Source organism: Pelophylax lessonae (assembly GCF_965119305.1).
Source record: "Pelophylax lessonae genome assembly, chromosome: 12".
NCBI lineage: Eukaryota > Metazoa > Chordata > Amphibia > Anura > Ranidae > Pelophylax > Pelophylax lessonae.
Window position 1 is genome coordinate 41019210 of NC_138779.1, and position 18884 is coordinate 41038093.

Consider the following 18884-nt stretch of genomic DNA (forward strand, 5'->3'; position numbering starts at 1 on the left):
TTTTAATGTACCTTGCTCAATAAATGTTACAGTCTTTACTTAGAGGCGCCTGTCTTCTCTCTTTGTGTCTTGCATGTCTGGAGATTGCTTCCGCTCCCCACCAGGCTGGCCTTGTGTTTATAGAATGTTTCTCTTCCTACATCACAAGGACTATTAGGGCAACCTATATGGCTACCCTCTGGACTATTACTTAGTGTTTAATGCTATCTGCTTGCGCCACCGTGAATATACTTTTTATCTCATGTACTTCCATAACTGTCTATTTTTTGCCCATGTTTTAACACAATTGCCCATTTGTTTCCCATATATTGCCATGACAGGGCTTTTTTACTCAGAGAATAGGTGCAAGAACACCTCCTTTCTAAGTCACCTCTTTTCTCAGCCCTTACCCACCTCCAAGAACCATTCCTTGGTTCCACCCCCTACCCAACTCCCAGTACCAGCCTTTTTGAGAATACAGAACCAAGTATCATTTTGTAGTGTTAAGTAATTTGTATGGAATTTGGTAAAAAAAAGCAGTAAAATAGATCCCCTGCAGCCAGTAACAATGGAGCCCCTTCCAGCAACAATAGATCCCCCAACAACAATGGACCACCTGCCACAAAATTCCCTCCCAGTAACAACAGACTCTCGGCAGCAATAACAGGTCTCCCCACAGCCAGCATCAATAGACTCTCCGGCAGCCAGCAACAATAGACCTCTTCCTCAACAGTAGATCTCTCCCAGCAACAACTTGACCCCCCCAAGCAATATAAGACCCACCCCCAGCAACAATTGGTCCCCCACAAGTAACAATAGACCCTCTGAAATAGATCCCCTTGAGCTAGAATAGATCCCCCAGCAGCCAGCATAAATAGACCCTGCAGCATACCCCAGCACCCCTTGCCCTGTTCCCGCTGAAATAACACCCTGGCCATGACTACCCAATTGCTGACCATGTATTCCTATAACTACCAAATTTTTTACACACATTTTCTCACAACATCCTATTAGTTGCTAATATATTATCATGATCTCCAGTGTGGTAATTGCCAGTGTGGTGCTCACATTTGTTGCTCATGCAATTCAGCCTTTTGCGTAAGTATGGAACCATGGAAGCAATGTTTGTGTTGAGGATGATAATATTCTAACTTAAAGTGGAGTTTCGGCCACAAAATCGACATAATCAATTTTGGGCCATCCGCTTGCTCTTGGTCACCTGAAAAAGAAATGGATAGTTACGATTTTTGTTTTCATTTACCTTGTTATTGAAGAAAAATATACTCACCTTTCTTCCACTTCCTCCCTCCGCGGCCGCGGCCCGTTCCGTCACTTCCTCTTTGCATAAATTCCTGGGAGCTGAACGTCATCGCTCCCAGGAATCAATGCTCCTGCACCGGCCCCGCTCGCCACTTCCGGTGCAGGCGCATTCTGGGAGAAGAGGACACGGAAGAGGACGCAGAAGAGGACGCGCTGGCTTCAAGCTGCCCACACCTGAGATGGCAGCGATGGAGAAGAAATTTTCAAGGTAAGTATTTCTTCTAAAAGGTAAGTGCGACCCGGGACAGTACAGAGGATATCCATTGTGCAATGTACTAGCCCTGACTGTCCCGGGGGTATTTGTAGCTAAATTTCACCCCCGTGGCCGGAACTCCACTTTAATCCTTTTCAGGCCTGTCACTATAAAACCACTCCAATATTTTGGAATAATTTTTAATTATCTGCAGCATGCAATGTGACCCACATAGGCCTAAATATTGCTCCAAACCATGCCTGCCTTTACTCAAAGGGTAACTCCACTTTCGTGGGGGAAAAAAAATCAGCAAATAAAGAAAAAACAATATAGCGTATACAATTGTGACACAAATCATATTGTAATTGAATGTTTTTAAAAATTTCCTTTCCTTTTCAATCTGCAGCTGTTGTAATTTTCTGAAAATGCAATGCAATATGGCTACCTGGAGCTGTTCTGTACACGGAATGTATACTGACCACACCCCAGAAACATCATTTCCTGCTTCTGTGATTGGCTCACCAATTTCCCCAGAAGTCTGCCTAAGATACAAGCCAGATTTCTGGCATCCCCTGCAACAAAAACAACATTTTTTGGTGAGATACTCCCAATAGAAACACGTCTAAAGGGATGCTGGCCCAGCAGATTTCCTCAGTAGAGCCCTGCAGCTGCCACAGCTAATAGATAATTATGAAACCACTCCCATTTGACCCACTCAGCACAGAGGAACAGAGGAACAAACAATGATTTCTTCAGAATAACAAAAGGTAGGAATTTACAACAAAGTTTGGTATAATCCTTGTAATGTGCGGAGATCACCCAGAGGGGAATGTTTTTTTCTCAACAAAAGTGGAGTTACGCTTTAATCACAGTTCAGGATTTCTCCTGTACAAGAGAACCCCACCCACCATTGCCACACTAACATCAATATACGGAGGAGCCCCAAACCTCCCCTTTCTCAGAAAGGTGGGAGGTATGCACTGAGATTTGCACAGCTGTAATAACTTTGTAGAGGTTCTAACCCTTCCCTGTGCTACTACAAATTGTGTTTTTGATGGTTTATCTGTCCACATTGGAGAGATTTCCCATCACTTTCTTTCTTATTGTCCCTTTCCCCTGTGATTAGAATTTAAAGGGAATTTCTCCAAAGGGGACATAGACAGTAGTAAAAACCTGCCAGATGCTCTATCTTTTCCCCAATCTCATACAATACATAATGTTTTGGATGGAGTTGGGCTTTAATATTTGTGTTAGTATATTCTTTAAAATAAAAAATACTAGTCCCGACTTTTGATTTCGCTTAGTAGCTGTTTAGCTGCCGACGTCATAAAATGATGCATCTCTATTAATGCTAAGTGGAACTAATGTAAACAGTAACATTTTGTTCATGAAAGTGCAGTATAATGTGACTATAATGTTTAACACTTCATTTAACTGCCATATTCAAAGTTGTCCTTTAAGTCAGTATTTTCAGGCTATGTAGTGAGTGCTTTAATGCTGCTAAATCTGCTGCATACATAATCTATAGAAAAACATATAACACTAAATGTTAATGCATACATGGCTGACCTTTACTTCTTTCACAGTGATTGCAGCAGACATCATAACTTATCTGCAATTTCAAAGCTCTCTCTGTTCAACCACATCAATGTATGCTACTCCTCAAGCAGATGTTTAGTGGATCCAGATGCTTGGGAAGTAGGACAAGTCCATTGTGACATTTCCAATGCTTGCTATCAATTGCTTATCTACAGCAACTGGAAGAAAAAGCAAGCTGGATGAGAAGTTGTACAACCTAACACAAGCTTCCCCATTCGCCCTTTATTTTGCAACATAGTGCAAATATAGGTACATAAAAGGAAACCAGTCACTTTCTTTATAAAACCCTGCAGTTAGCTTTAATAAAGCCAACCCAGTCTGGTCTAAGCTAAGTTAACAACAGCTCTCTTTGTTGATCCTAAGTGAAGGTAGTAAATGGGACCTCAACTCTCGCCCAAGTTCAGATTACACTCCACTCCATGCTGGCACTAGAAGCATTCTCATTCCACTTTTTCAGGTCACCTGTGGCCAGGTGACAACTGCACCCTGTTGGAGGCAGGGGCGCAGCGCAAGGTAGTGAACCCGATAGCAGACTGCTGCGGAAGGACCGGAACGTGAGCCCAAGATTTCCCAGGGCGCGGAGTCTAAGACCCAGCAGGTGTTCACCAGAGCCTCTAGTGGTGAGGATGGACTTGGCTGCAGCTGGGCCCAGGTTGCGGCCCCTGGGGTCCCCCAGGTCACGCTCCGTGGGCAGAGAAGGGAAGCAGCCACTCAGGACACACAGAATGGTGATGGGTAAGCCGAGGTCGGGGTAACAGGCAGACGAGGGTAACCAAGGGACAGGCCAAAGGTCAGGGTAACAGGCAAACAGGAATAGTCAGAGACAAGCCAAAGTTGGTACACAGAGAAGTAGATCAAGCACACAGCAAACAGGAAACAGGAACAAACACTGTTGAACAGCAAAGCAGACCTGCAGTGCACTGGTTAATATAGACTTCCTGTGATGACCTGGGTGGGGCAGGAACAGGAAGGAGAGGTGATAAAAAGGAACCAGAAGTGCAGTCTGACCTCTAATACAGACATGATGGGACAGGTAAGCTTGCCAAACTATTGCAAGTCCATGACACACTTCCATATGCTAAAGCCTATGCAGCCCACAGAAGGTCTGGCATTTGACATTTGAATGATGGGGAGAAAAGATGGAGGGCAGCTAAAATGATTTGTAGAATAGCTTGCACGTACTCACAAGGATTAAAAAAATAATTTTTTTTTTATGCAGAGAATCAGAGCACTGATTCCTACATAAACCCAGAAACCAAGCTAAGAGGGAGGCACACCAGCCTAGTGCATTACCATAGAACACTTTATTAAATATGAAAGAACAGATTCCAATATACTCACAAAAAAATTTACGTCAAGTGCATATAACAATTGAAACTACAGAGTATATTCCAGGTCTCAAAGAAAAGATGAGACACTGGACATTGGGGATTTTAGGTGTGCCCAAGGCAAAAAAACTAACCACTAACAGTGGCTAAAAACCATAAATTTAAATTAGTAATACAATTAAAATATCACACAAAAACCTGATACATTAAAATTATTTCATATATGCATTTAAGAATACAGTATACTTATTAGGATATTGGATGAACTCTGAAAGAGGCACAGATCGACGCGTTTTGCCAATACAGGCTTCTTCAGGATCCGACTTCTATTTCGTGTAAGCCTCCACAGACCGTCCACAAACCATAAATTCAAAGAATATCTTATTATCATAGGTCTTGGAAGGGCAGGGGGGCATTAGGTATAGATGGAGGTGTTGAATCTGGATGTTGAGAATCTGAATGAAGATATGGACACTAGAATAGGGATCAAAAAACAGAACCAATTCAATCTACCCAACAGGATGAGTTTTCAGATAATAAACGCCGAAAAAACCCAGTCAGGGTCAAGTATAGCACAATGAGTAGTAATACTACTCAATACTAGTAACACTTCCTGTCCTAGGATGCTCACTCCCTGTACTGTATTTCAGGAGAAGAAAACCTTGTTATCCTAGGCTGCTTTCCTGATGTGGACTAAAAACACCCCCCCTTCTTGCAATCTTTATTACAGTTAGTAGACGCAATAACTTTTGCACAAACCAATCAAAATACGCTTATTGCGATTTTTTTTTAACCAAAAATATGTAGCAGAAAACAAATTGGCCTAAAATGTTAAAAAATGTAGATTTTTAAAAATTTTTTGGGAATGTTATATAGCAGAATGTGAAAAATATTGTTTTTTTTCCCCAGAATTGTCGCTCTTTTTTTGTTTATAGCGCAAAAAATAAAAAACGCACAGGTGATCAAATTATTTGTGGGAAAAAAAGGACATCAATTTCTTTTAGGTACGACATCGCACGACCGCGCAATTGTCCGTTAAAGTAACGCGGTGCCGAATCGCAAAATATGGCCTGGTCATTAACCACTTAAGCCCCGGAAGATTTTACCCCCTTCCTGACCAGGGCCTATTTTGCGATTCGGCACTGCGTGAATTTAACGGACAATTGCGTGGTCGTGCGACGCTGTACCCAAATAAAATTGACGTCCTTTGTTTCCCCACAAACAGAGCTTTCTTTTGGTGGTATTTGATCTCCTGTGCGATTTTTTGATCATGCGCTATAAACAAAAAAAGAGCGTCAATTTTGCAAAAATAACAATATTTTTCACATTTTTTTATATGAAATTCCCCCAAAAAAGTGTAAAAATCAAAAATTTTTTAACATTTTAGGCCAATTTGTTTTCTGCTACATATGTTTGGTAAAAAAAATCGCAAAAAGCATATTTTGATTGGTTTGCGCAAAATTTATTGCGTTTACTAACTAAGGGAAAGATTTTTGTCATTTTTATTGTTTTTTCTTTTAACAAATAATGACGGCGATCTGCGATTTTTTTTTGTGGGACTGCAACATTGCGGCGGACAGATCGGACCCTTGACTGACATTTTTGACACTTTTGGGGTTACCAGTGACATTGCTACAGTAATCAGTGCTATACATATGCACTGTTACTGTAAAAATTACACTGGCAGGGAAGGGGTTAACTTTATTTGAGAGGGAGGGGTTAAGTGTGTCCCTAGGGGCGTGCTTCTAACTGTGATTGGATGTGGCTTTTCATGTAACAGCAGAGATCTACGGCCCTACATAGCAGGACCGTATGATCTCTGCTGTTACACAGGGGAGAATGACAGGCGGCTTTGTTTACATTAGCCGCCTGCCTTTCTCCCGGTGTAACCGATGATTGCGAGTGACCGGCGGACATCAGGTCCGCCGCTCACAGACGCGAGGGGGTCCGTGAGCGAGCGGGAGTGCGCCTCTGGTGGCCCGCGCTCGCTCCCTAGAGCCTCACAGGCTAGCGACGTAGATCTACGTCACTTTGCCTGTGAGGGGCTGACTGCCGACGTAAATCATCATTAGGCAGTCGGCAAGTGGTTAAGGGGGCAAATCCTTCCAGTCCAAAAGTTGTTAGAACCCTCCCACTGTTAGTGAAATTTGACCAAGACCACTATTTGATGTGGTTTGGAGTGCGTGTGTGGGGTTGGTCGTGGTTGAGTTCCTGTACCTATTTTCTGAGAACAAAAGCTCTGATATAGACTAATGCTTTATTTTTATTTGAGTTTACAGTAAATGAAATCAGAGAAGTGGCCTTGGGCTATGAAGTAGATGCTTACTATTATCCTACAGCCAAACCTTTGTATTTCATTAAGTATATTTTTATTTCTTAAGGCTTCTTTCACACGGTCCGCCTCCGCAGGCGGATCCGTGTTGCTCAGCGGGGATCGATCCGCGATCCCCGCTGAGCCGGGCGGATGACAGCTCCGTCTCCGCTTGCAGAGCGGAGAGGGAGGTGTCTCAGCACCCGCTGCCCTCTATGGGGGATCGGAGGAGAGCGGACCGCTTGTCCGCTCTCATCAGATCCGCTCCGCTCCGATTACTGAACGGATGGAAAAATAGGGTTTCCATCCGTCCAGATTTCAGCACAGGATCGGATGCGGATGGCAGCGGGTGTCAGCGGAGGTGACCTCCGCTGACACCCGCTGCCCCATAGAGCTGCATGGAGGATCCGATCAGATCCGCCTAAAAAACTGACAGGCGGATCTGATCGGACTGCCCGTGTGAAAGAGCCCTAAGGCTTCTTTCACGCGGTCCGCCTCCGCAGGCGGATCCGTGTTGCTCAGCGGGGATCGATCCGCGATCCCTGCTGAGCCGGGCGGATGACAGCTCCGTCTCCGCTTGCAGAGCAGAGAGGGAGGTGTCTCAGCACCCGCTGCCCTCTATGGGGGATCGGAGGAGATCGGACCGCTTGTCCGCTCTCATCAGATCCGCTCCGCTCCGATTACTGAACGGATGGAAAAATAGGGTTTCCATCCGTCCAGATTTCAGCACAGGATCGGATGCGGATGGCAGCGGGTGTCAGCGGAGGTGACCTCCGCTGACACCCGCTGCCCCATAGAGCTGCATGGAGGATCCGATCAGATCCGCCTAAAAAACTGACAGGCGGATCTGATCGGACCGCCCGTGTGAAAGAGCCCTTAGGGCGTTTTTCCTCAATGCTTTTTGTCTGCCAAAAAAATGACAGGTACGCTTACAATCACTGAGATTTCCAAGCACAAGTTTTCAAATCCCCGACACTACAAATTCCTGTCTCTCTGAAATGTTAAGATGGGACTGAGGTTCATTGAGGTGTTCGTGTTCAGCTGACTTGGCACCTGTGAGTCACATATTACAAGGTTGGAGGCTGCAGCTCTGCAGATCACTTTCCACCTGTATTGTAATGAAGTGTACACGACAGCCTGACACCCAGAGATAATGAATCATACATTCAGAAGATCAGAACATGGGCTTCCATTCCGCATGTCATGGAGAATGATGCACAGTGATCTTCAGTAATAGAGGCAGATGGAGTGTGCAAGAGAAATTCTGCTTCTCCTCGTCTGTGAGGACGTATTGACCAGCCCCGGCGAACAAATCTAACAAAAGCAATTTCTCTGCGGTACTCAATTGCTGCATTTGTCAAGAGTGAGGAATGACTGAAGGGCTACTATAGCAATACCTAAATCATTTTACATTCACTAGACATTTTCGGGGAATGTCAAACAAGAGAAAGATAGGTGGGTTGCAAAGTTAACACCTTGTATGTGTTGTGTGGTACCAACTGAAGTTTGGTTTAGAGGAGATGCTAACAGGCTAACCAACCTGCTAGCTTGTAAAGTACATTTCCACTTTTGCAGTCAAATTTCAGAAAACCCAATGATATATGTGGTGTGTATGGATTCTTTTTGGAGAATACTTATATCAATTAATGTCTTTTTAACTTTGTGTTAAAACAGACAGTGTTTGACTCTAATTTGCAACTGATAATGAACTCTGCCAGCACAGTAGAGGCAGAGTTAACTATGACAAACACAGCTCCTCATCTTCCTCATAAACAAAGAGAACTAAGTAGGATTTTGCAATGTTGGTGTTACCAGAAAAGAGCTTTCAAAAAGGTTTTAAATTACCGTATATACTCGAGTATAAGCCAACTTTTTCAGCTTGTTTTTTTATGCTGAAAAAGCCCCCCTCGGCTTATACTTGAGTAACGGTCTCACTTACCTTTTAAAAATGGTGCCGCCCTCGCCAACACGTTACCGCGCATGCGCCGTCTGCCCGGGAATAGCCGAACGTGTACGGGCTTTCCCGAGCATCGGTGGTGCATGCACGGTGACGTGTTAGCACCAGGCGGCGCCATTTTTAAATGTAAGGTGCCTCACCGACAGGTGAGACTCCTCCGCAGCCCCTGTATTTCCTCATACATTGCTGTGGCATGGTACAGGACATTCTCTTGTACCATGCCCACAGCACTGCATCTCCTCTGCCATGCCTGTACCATCTCCTGTGCCATCACCTGTGCCATGCCTGTACCATCTCTTTTGCCATGCCTGTACCATCACCTGTGCCATGCCTGTACCATCTCTTGTGCTACGCCTGTACCATCTCCTGTGCCATGCCTGTACCATCACCTGTGGCATGGCCAAACCATCACCTGTGGCATGCCTGTACCATCTCCTGTAACATGCCTGAACTGTCTCCTGTACCATGCCTGTACCATCTCTTGTACCATGCCCACAGCCCTGCATCTCCTGTACCATGCCCGCAGCCCCTGTTTTGTGTCTCGTGTTGGTCCAGTTGGGTCCAGTAGCGGCTGCATTTCCCACCCTAGGCTTATACTCGAGTCAATACGTTTTCCCACTTTTTTGTAAAATTAGGTGCCTCGGCTTATATTCGGGTCGGCTTATACTCAAGTATATACGGTATGCTTTGTGAATGAGAACATGACACATGTCCACCAAAATGAGGTGCAACTAACCTGTTTCAAGGGCAATGCTCTCTTCCTCAGCACTAAACTAAAGCCCAACATCCCACCCCAACATTAGGGGGAGGGGGTCAGAACAGGACACAGCACCCAATGGAGTTAACTGTATTGGTTACAGTATTTGGGCTTTAGTTTAGTAGTGAGGAAGAGGGCATCGCCCTTGAAAAGCTTTAGGTGCGCCCTATTTTGGTGGGCAAGTGTCTGGTGGTGTGATGGGAATTGTTATATGCACTTGACCTTAAGTCCTTTGTGGGTTTATTGGAATCTATTCTATTGTGTTCAATAAAGTTTCCTATGGCAATGCACTAGGCTGGTGCACATCCTTCTTATGCTTGGTTTCTTGTGCTTATGTAGGACTAAATCTGGCTCAGTGGTCTAAATCTCTGCATAAAAAGGTTTTTTATTATTCTACAAATAAGAGAAAAGGGGAAGGAATGGTTCAGCGCTTTGGACTAATTAAATATAGATTAATTGAATGTATACTGTATATAAAAAGAGAGAGTGAAGGAAAGCTGCTGCCCCCACTGAAACAACTACCAGAGGAGGTGTCTAAAGTGCAAAAAAGTAGTAATAGGAAGTGGGTGTGGCCACAAATGCGTATTAATAAAATACAACCAATGTGCCATGAATCTACAAAAAAAATTCAAAAAATATATAGAAAACATAAATATCATAATAGATCAAATACCAAGCAATATCATCAAACGTGCATAATAAGACCCTAATTAATAGGACCTCAATTAGTGAAGTGAGATAACATCAGTGAATATTGAGCATAGAATACATAGCAGTAAGTCCATTGGTGAAAATAAAACCAGCAAGTCCTCGGGTAAAGGTGAAAATAATATATTAAAAGTCCTTGAAAACAAGTAGGTGAAAAAGCTGCTAACTCCACACAAGCAGTCGGTGTCCTAGTTTCCCCCCTCGTATGTAGTAGCACTCACCTGATTCAGGGGCTTAACTACAGGGGTTGCAGGGGTTGCAATTGCAACCGGGCCCCATGCTCCAGGGGGCCTGTGCGGCTCCCCTGTACACCTGCATAGGAGGGGCGGTGGGGGCAGCATGTAGAGAAATCACTCCTGTAGCTGCAGGAGGAAAATGGAGGAGATCAGTTCCTCTGTATGCTGCCCCCGCCGCCCCTCCTATCCAGTTCACTTGTGTTCTGCTGTCTCTGGGTCCCTGTGTGCTCCCCTGTCCCCCCCCCCCCCCACTGTGCTGCCCCCCACACACTGTGCTCCCTTCCCTCTCCTGCCGGCTGCTGCAGGGGATGTGTCACATTAGAGAACCAGGAAGGGGTCGGTAAATATGTAATTTACCAGTCCCTTCCTTTTCTGAATGGACAGAGTCATAGTCAGTGACATTGTAAAAAAATAAAATAAAATGATAAAAAAATAATAAAATTAAAATACCAAAAACAGAAACTACTAACACCAGTGGGTGAACTTCCAGGATCGCAAAGGTCACACTTATGACCAGGTCCTGATATTCTACCACCGTGGGGAGGCCCCAAGATGGCAGGAAGGGGGCCCATTGCAGAACTTGTGAATGGATCCCACTGCGGGACTGTAATAAAGGGCCCCGCAATGAGAGTAAGGGCTCTTTCACACGGGCGGTCCGATCAGATCCACCTGTCAGTTTTTTAGGTGGATCTGATTGGATGCCCCATTCAGCCCTATGGAGCAGCGGATGTCAGCGGTGACATGTCCGCTGACACCCGCTGCCATCCGCATCTGATCCTGTCTGTGAAATCCGGACGGATGGAAACCCTATTTTCCATCCGTCCTGAGGATTGGATCGGATGAGAGCGGACAGGCGGTCCGCTCTCATCCGATTCCCCATAGAGAGCAGCGGGGGCTGTGACACCTCCCTCTCCGCACTGCAAGCGGAGACGGAGCTGTCATCCGCCGGCTCAGCGGGGATCGCGGATCGATCCCCGCTGAGCAGCATGGATCCGCCTACGGAGGCGGACCGTGTGAAAGAGCCCTAAAGGGCACCAGCATCAGTGGGAAGAGCCCCAGGCTTGAAGGGAAGAGCCCCGGCCAGGGGTCCGGGGGGCCCTTCATGTTTTCTTGCACGGGGGCCCTGAAGGTTCTAGTTACGCCTCTGACCTGATTGATCTACCCCTCAGAGGGGTAACTCATGTTCTCAGTACCAATAGTTGTTTGTAAATGTCCCCGGAGATGCCTTTATAACTTTATCCTGCTTTGCCCCAGTGGTAACTGATGGGTTCTTTGTGTTCCAGACCATCTGATGGGACTCCACCACTAGATACTGAGAATGCGAGTTACCCCTCTAAGGGAGAGATCGATCCGGTGAGTGCTACTACACACGAGGGGTAAAATGTGTTTTACTTGGACACCGACCGCTTGTGTGGAGTTTTCAACTTTTTCACCTACTAGGACTTTTAATATATTATTTTCACCTTTACCTGAGGACTTGCTGTTTTTTTTTTTCACCAAAGGACTTACTGTTATGTATTATACAGTATGCACAATATTCACTGATGTTATCTCACGTCACCAATTAAGGTCCTAATAATTAGGGTCTAATTATGCACGTTTGATTATTTCGTTTGGTATTTTATCTATTATGATATTTATGTTCTATATATTTTTTTTATATTTTTTGATGATTCATGGCACATTGATTGTATTTTATTAATACACATTTATGGGATAAATAGCAGCACCACACGCACTCCCCATTACTAGTTTTTTGCAATCTAAAAATAATTTTAGCTGCCCTCCTTCTCTTCTCCCCATCATTCAAAATAGTAGTCTAGTACTGGATTTCCCTGAACTGGCAAGGCCATACAGTGCTTACGGAGGTGGTTGTCAGTGAGCTGAGACTTCCAGTTGATGTTACTAACAACATTGAAGAGTTGCCTATGTTGAGCCTAAGACCCCGTTCACACTGGGGCGATCCGACTTGCCGGGGCGACCTCACAAGTCTCGGCGCGCAGCTCGCACCGCGACCTCGGAGAGGCCGGCGCGGACTTCATAACATTGAAGTCAATGCAGGTCGCTCCAGGTCACCCCAAAGAAGCTCCGGACCCTTTTTCTAAGTCGGAGCGACTTGTGTCGCTCCTATTAGAACGGGTCCACAGCTTCTCTATGGCAGGCGACCTACGGCGACCTGTCAGGCGACCAGGTCGCCTGACAGGTCGCCCCAGTGTGAACGGGGTCTCAGGAGGTCTTGTTTGTCTGGAGGGCTTACTTTTGTTCTGTTTTCTCACACTAAGGAAAGGGCATAAGAATGTGGAGGTGAGGATCGTTATATTGTGTACCTAAAGAGTCCTCCAATCCTAGGTCCACGCTGTCACAAGCGCTTCAACCTCAACTCTGACTCTGAGCCTTTCCATGCTGCTCCAGCTTTCCAAAGATCAGTGAAATGTTGTCACTGATCCCTTGTGCGGTGTCATTGGAAAGAGGGGTGAACAGCAAATAAAAGAGTCTAAGCAGAAGTCAAGGCCGGGAACAAGGTACTCTATAGTTGTTTAATGGTAAAGGTATCTGCAGGTATGAATCCTGAATAGTTACTGTTGGTACCGAATTATGCTTTCATTTGCACTGTGAACCATATATATTTTGCACTGTGAATATCAATGAATAAATATTAGAATGTCCACTCCACAGTTAAGCTGATAAGTGAACAAATCATTTGCACTTCAAGGTGAAATTTCTGATTTGCTTGGCAGTATTCGTGGATCTAAAAAAGCAATCAAACTCCAAGCCTATGTAACTCTGAAAAGCCGAGGACAATCACTGCTCCTTTGATTACAGAAAAGCTTTAAAACTAGATTTGCCTGGAAACCTGTAATAGGCGGGTGTTACACAATTTTGCATTCATTAACACATTCTTAAATATATATATTTTTAAAGATAGCATGCATCAGAGTGCTCTGTATAGCAACTGCCACTGTTGAGCAGGTGATGGCACTGAGAGCCAGGCAGTGATCTGCAGGTGGCTCACTTTGTGGGAGCAAGTAGTAAACTCAACTTTCAAGTGGTCGATGCTTACCTCTGGTGCAGGGGGTTCCTTAAAGAGGACTGACATGTCCTCTATAATAAGGCTCCGGTGGCCATTTTGGGAAAGCCAGTTTCTGATTGGACAGTGAGTTTTCCTGAGATTTGGACATCTCTTTTGGACTCAGAGAGGCCATAACTAGCCCCTGCTGGTCTGGCATGCTCACAGTGTGGGGAGCAACTAGATAGGGACAGTGCATCCACTGGCTATAGATAGATAGGCCTGGTGTAGGGAAAGGTTCCTAAAGAGCAGAGACAGTGTAGGGACAGTCTGGAAAAACCCTGGAGACTGATGTAAATTGGTGAAGAACGCTATTCTAGTCTGCATCTGGTCTGGTGCATTTGTGTGACCTGTATCGCCAATACAGCATCCTATATGGAGGTTATTTAATATCAGCCAAGGGGACATGAACATATTTGCACTGCCTTGTTACAGAATTGTAAAGTACATACAGAAACTTCGGATTATTCCTGTATTGCTGTAGTACTCATTATTCATTACATAAAAGCAGAATATTGTCAGAAGATGTAGCCTTGTCTGTTCCCTTTAAATGACTGCCATCCATACCCTTAAGCAGTGGAAGTATATTTGTTTTGGTATCAGCCTCTTGCCATTTAATTGTGGTGCAGTGCATGGAGCATACTGATATGAAGAGAGAAAGCAGAGTGGCAAGGAAATTAGTTAATCAGTCTGCTGCTTCTCCCTCACTGTCCAATCACAGGTTAGTGGGGAAATAGGACCTGTAAGTCACAGGTGTAACTAGGACCTTGAAGGCCCAGGTGCAAAAATGAAGAGCCCCCAACCTAAGCCTGGGGCCCTGCCCTCTGAGCTCAGGGGCCCTTTACTCCTAGTGTGGGGCCCATTATTATGGTCCTGCAGCAGAAACTTTTCACATGTTCTGCAGCGGGCCCCCTTCCTGCCCTTACATTAGCATCCCCATTACATCAGAGTTCCCAGCATTCCCAGAGCCCCCCGTTACATCGGAGTTCCCCTTTACAGTACATCAGAGTTCGTAGGGTTTGCCTTACAGTGCAAGAGAGAACTCTGCAGACCCTGATGTAAAGGGGAACTTTGCAGACCTTAATGTAAAGGGGAACTCTGCAGACCCTGATGTAAATGAGAACTCTGCAGACTCTGATGTAAAGGGGAACTCAGCAGACCCTGATGTAAAGGGGAACTCAGGGGACCATGATGTAAGGGGGAATGTTGCTGACTTTGGTGTAAAAGGTTCTCTTGTCATCAGAGCCCCCTTTACAGCAGTTTTTGTAGAGTTCTTCCTTATCTTAGGGGGAACTCTGCTGACTCTAATGTAAAGGGGAATGCTTGGAAACCTGATGTAACAGAGGGCTCTGGTGACCAGAGAACCTCTTGCACCAGAGTCTGTAATATTCCCCCTTACATCACGGTCCACAGAGTTCCCCTTTACGCCAGAGTCTGAAAATACACAAAGGTAAAGGGGTTCACTGATGTAAGAGGGGAGTGCGGACACTGATATAAGGGGGGGGTTCGTATCAGTGTACCCCCTTACATTGCGGTCTCCACTCCCCTTACATCAGTGACCCCCCCATAGAGTGATTGACTGACTAACTACCGTGGTCTGTGTGGCCTGAAGCTGACCTGCAACTACCTGCAAGCTTTGGTCCTCCTCTCCCCCACAACCTTTCTTCACAGTCATTTAAAAGTTGCTAGAAAGGCCCTAGGCACCATGATGTCACCAAGCTCCTGACCAACGGCTAGAGAGTGGGGCGGGAGTCCGCTGCTAAGGTGAGCAACGTGGGAGTGCAGGGTCTAGAGGAAGCTCAGAGTCAAGTGTTCGTAAACAGCAGAAAAGTGCCCCTTTTAACTGGCCACACTGTTTGGGGCCTCCCACAGTGGCAAAACACCAGGGCCCAGTCTCAAGTGAGACCTTTGCAAACCTGGTAGTTCTGCCACTGCTGTAAGTGTTAGTGAACTATAGCAGAGGAATATCAAGTTGTCTTTCAGTGCCGGATTAAACTCTGTGAAGGCCCCAAGGCAGCATAAAGTTTTCATTTCTTTGAGTTGATTCATTTTTTCTATCTTTTGTAAGCAATTTAAGAAAGCTTCATTGTCATTTTCTTCCAAGATCAAATGATTATTATTTTGATCTGTTGTCTGTGTGTCAGAGCTGTGTAATTTACAGAACTGGAGGAACAGAATACAAATCCTTTAAAGGGTTAACCAGCTTCCATATATGTATTTCATCTTTGCATTCAGCTGTTTACCTTGGGTTCAGTTTTGATTCTGATCAGATTCATTTTGATTCAAGTCCAGAGTGCATGCGTTATAACCATTTTTTTCCTGACACATGCCGCCCAGAAGTCTGCACTGTTATATATTCATGACATACCACAATCCTTCCAGCAATCTCTGTTCACCATGCAGTTTCCCATATTTTAGACTATTACACCACTATGTGTAAGATCACCATTGACCGCAGATGAATGCTCGCTATTCTTCATTGCGATATTGTGACATCCACATGACACATCAGCTGAACTTATTTATTCTCTGATGGAATACTGGTTAAGCAAACAGACTTTACAATCTTACTCCCCTGAAATATATGAATGATTTCATTCTGAGGGTTTTATATAAAGAAATTCAACTAAATTAATTATAAAAAGGTAAATATTTTTGCAATGATTTCACCTGTACCTTCACACACCCTTGTAATTTTTTAAATGTGTGCATCAGCGTTTACTAGTGTTGGAATAGAAACTAGTATTGCTGAGGTACTCTGGTGGGTGTTAACCTCCCTGGCGGTCTGATTATGTCCAGATTTCTGTGCTAAAAGTGGTACATTGTTTTGCATGGAAATCTGTTGTTTTACATTTTAAAACTCACCTTCCCCTGCGATCCCCCGCCATCCTCCCTCGCCGTCCTCCCGCTGTGTGCTCGGCTGATGCCGGCACCTGTCTTCCGGTTCCCTTCCCTGCGAGCGCTGCGACGCTGGGGGTGGAACCGGCGGCAATTTCAAAAATGTGAATACGGATTACACTGTATCATGCCATTTCCCCACAGGATTTCACCTGGTGACTTTTCCAGTGCCCTGCCTGTGCTTTTCCAGTTTTTTGTGCCTGGAAAATTTAGAATGACCATGGCGTCCAAAAAGCATTCTTTTTGCGCAAAAGCGCTTTTAGACGAACTGGAAAACAGCGACAGCGAAACGCAGTTACTTGAAGAACTGAGCAATAGTGATTCGTGGGAAAATTCGTCATCAGGTACAGAAAGAGACAACAGGGACGATTCTGATGTCTCTTTCTGGCACATCGCTCCATTGGAAATTCTGAAGAATCATTTGATATACTTCCCAAATTCCACAAGCTATGTGCCAGAAAGAGACATCAGAATCGTTGCTGTCGTCACTTTCCATACCTGATGACAAATTTTCCCACGAATCGTTATCGTTCAGTTCTTCAAGTAACTCAGTTACTAAAAAAGCTTTTGCGCAAAAAGAACGCTTTTTGGACGCCATGGTCGTTCAAAATTTTCCAGACACAAAGCACTGGAAAAGCACACACAGGGCACTGGAAAAGTCACCAGGTGAAATCCTGTGGTGAAATTGCATGATACAGTGTAATCTGTTAGGATCACAGCTTTGTATCCTTTCATTTGTGTATTTACACTTTTGAATTTGCCGCCGGTGCCACCGGAAGAGAACCGGAAGACAAGTACCGGCAATTGGCCGAGCACAGAGCCGGGAGAGAGTGTGAGGACACCGGGGAGGATGGCGGGGGATCGCAGAGGAAGGGGGGTATGTTTCTGGGGTAATCCTGAGTGTGGCTCGGGGTTACCGCTTTTGGTACTGAAAGTTTACCCCGATTCACACTCGGGAATACCGCCAGGGAGGTTAAAGAAAACGGGTTTGTCATATCTTTAAAGCGGAGTTCGGGGCACAAAAAAAAAATCCGCTAGGTAGACCTCACCTGAAAAGGAATTGGATAGTTATTTTTATTTTTTTTGTTTACTCACCTTTTTATTGAAGATCGTAAATACTCACCTCTGACTGCTTCCTCCCTCTGAGCCGCGGCTCACCCCGTCACTTCCTGCCTCGCGATGATTCCTGGGAGCTAAACGTCATAGCTCCCAGGAATCAATGCGACGGCACCGGCCCCGCTCGTCATTTCCGGGCGACGCCGCAATCCCCAGCTAGGAATGCGGCGCCGCGCCGGAAGTGACGAGAGGGGCCGGTGCAGTGCATTCTGGGACAAGAAGACGCGGAAGAAGACAGAGAAGAGGACCGCGCCGGCTTCAGCTGCCCACAACAGAGATGGAAACGCTGTGGAAGAAATTTTATAAGTAAGTATTTCTTCTAAAAGGTAAGTGCGAACCGGGACAGATCAGAGGCTAGCCATTGTGGAATGTGCTAGCCCTGACTGTCCCGGGGGTATGTTCAGTAAAAAATAATTTCTGTGCCCGGAACTCCGCTTTAATAAATTGACAAAACCATTTGTGAGCAAATGTACATCAACACCCCTCATGGACTAGAGCGACAGACCCGTATAAGAATAAAATGTATTTTTATTAAGCAATATTGATAAATAAATAAAATATATAGGAACATACAGGATTTGGTTAATCCAATATGTTAGTAACAAGTATTCATTGTAGCAATGTACAATAATAATAACATGTGACTATTGAAGACGTGCCATTGTGTCCAATACCATACATAAGTGAAAACATCTGACATGTTTCAGACTATTAATGTAGAGTCCTTCTTCAGAGGTGAGACACTGCGTAATGGTATCTTCTAGAATATATAAATATAGCCCATTAGTTACAGAATTGCAACCCAATTCTGTTATACAATAGGCGTATGATACATATGATAATGTATTAGTCATAAATGTATAAACATATCAATTATACAGGCTGCATATATACTTACACCTGACTTGAAAAAGGAGCGCGCGCTGGAATCCCATCGCAGTGCGCATGCTCGGAAACGCGTCGTCATCACGCCGGAAGATTCTGTGGACGGCCAGTACGGTCACCCTACGTTCCATCCTGCGGTACCAGCCTCAGTTTCATGCCCGTGACACCTCTCCACTTCCTGCCGGACAGGAACAGGAAGAACTGAGACGACAACAGACCCTCAGCGGTGACTCCAAGCCCCAAGCCACCACACTGACACCGGAAGGACCCACCTTGCCTACTATTACTTACCTTGATGTAAGTTTTTACTATTGTTTGCTAATTAAAACCACAGTCTTTACTCAGAGGCGCCTGTTTCTCTTCCTGTTTTTGATGCATTTACATTTGCACAATGAGGCTAGATGTACAAAAGATACTGCCAGAAGGGGCTCAAATGATAAGGAGTCACCCAAACGTAGCGGCCGGCAGGCATCAGGGAGGGCAGAGTCACAGTCACATTGCTACAACCAATACTTGTTACTAACATGTAT

General features: G+C 45.1%; 1 protein-coding gene across 1 annotated transcript in view; it reads right to left on the minus strand.

The window, feature by feature from the left end:
* The window catches only part of LOC309568844 (uncharacterized protein), a gene marked incomplete at its 3' end in the record, with an annotated part of 663442 nt that overhangs the window by 280441 nt on the left and 364117 nt on the right, over nt 1-18884 (minus strand). The window lies entirely within an intron of this gene.